The sequence below is a fragment of the Lactuca sativa genome, chromosome 4 (assembly GCF_002870075.4).
Source record: "Lactuca sativa cultivar Salinas chromosome 4, Lsat_Salinas_v11, whole genome shotgun sequence".
Classification (NCBI taxonomy): domain Eukaryota; kingdom Viridiplantae; phylum Streptophyta; class Magnoliopsida; order Asterales; family Asteraceae; genus Lactuca; species Lactuca sativa.
This window is the reverse complement of record NC_056626.2, coordinates 292,019,131-292,020,269: the sequence shown is the minus strand read 5'-3', so window position 1 is coordinate 292,020,269 and position 1,139 is coordinate 292,019,131. Positions and strand designations below refer to the sequence as shown.

The 1,139-nt window shown below is 39.6% G+C and overlaps 1 non-coding gene across 1 annotated transcript; it reads left to right on the top strand.

Moving 5' to 3' along the window:
- Positions 1 to 1,032: 1,032 nt before the first annotated feature.
- Positions 1,033 to 1,139, top strand: LOC111892773 (small nucleolar RNA R71). The gene has a single exon (XR_002850662.1). It is a non-coding gene; the product is annotated as a small nucleolar RNA R71 (small nucleolar RNA).

Here is a 1,139-nt window from a genome sequence, read left to right as displayed (position 1 = left end):
TGTCTTGTCTCGGTTGTCCTAGAAATAGAAATGGAGGCTGATATGGCTTAACAGGAGGTTTATTTTACTGTTCAGGTGGGGGACTCGTCGAGTCCATGTCTTCTACTCGGCGAGTCATGTCGGGATTTTTCGATTCTTCATTTTCTGCCTCTTCCTCTTGCACCAGTTTAGGATCTTCTTTCTAAATAGGGGCCAGAGGAGTAATAATCTTCCCACTCCTAGTTGTCATAATGTTTATATGTGCGCCTTTCGGATTATTTTTTGTATTACTAGGAAGTCCACCCATTCGTCTCTTGTTTATTTGTAGTGCAAGTTGTCCTAGCTGTTTTTAAATGTTGAGAATGGAAGCCTGCTGATTCCTAAGTAGAGCTTGTTGATCTTTCATCATAATTTGGTGCTCTTTAATCATGCTTTGTTGATCTCTCAACATATTTTGTTGATCATTTATTGCAACATCGGTATCGTTGTTCCTTTTCTCGGATATAGCTGCAAATCTTGTTAGCATATCTTTATAGTCGAATTTCTTTTCTTGCACCGGCTACTCCTTTTGATAAAAACCTCTTGCTTTTTGCTTATACTTTTCTTCCTTCGCCTTCTTGTATTCATCATAGGGTAACCATCTTTCTTGGGTTTTCGCTAATCGTCATCATATCTATCACCACTTGAGTAACACACTTGGGCTTTCTAGTTCCTATTCTCATCAAGATCACAATCCTTAGTAATATGAGGCCTTTTACAGTTATCACATCCTTCTCTAATGGCATGGACGGATTGGTCCATCTTCATCATTCTTTGATCCATGCTCTTTAATTTTGCCATCACTGCTACCATATCATCGGTTATAGCATTCACCACCCCTTGAGTTGAGTCATTCCTTGGGTTATGATATTCTCTAGAGTGCTTACATAATTCTTCAATGAGTCCCCTAACTTCAGCCGAATTTTTCTTTGTTAATGGCCTTGAGAGTCAAGGAGTTGTCTAGTGGTGACGTTTACCCCATCATAAAAGATCGATACTCCTTGTTGCACATTGAGATCATTTTGTGGGCAACTCCTAATTAGACCCTTGTAGCGCTCCCATGCTTCGTATATCGACTCACCCATTTGTTGTTCAAAATTTGCAATGGCCTTTTTGAGCTT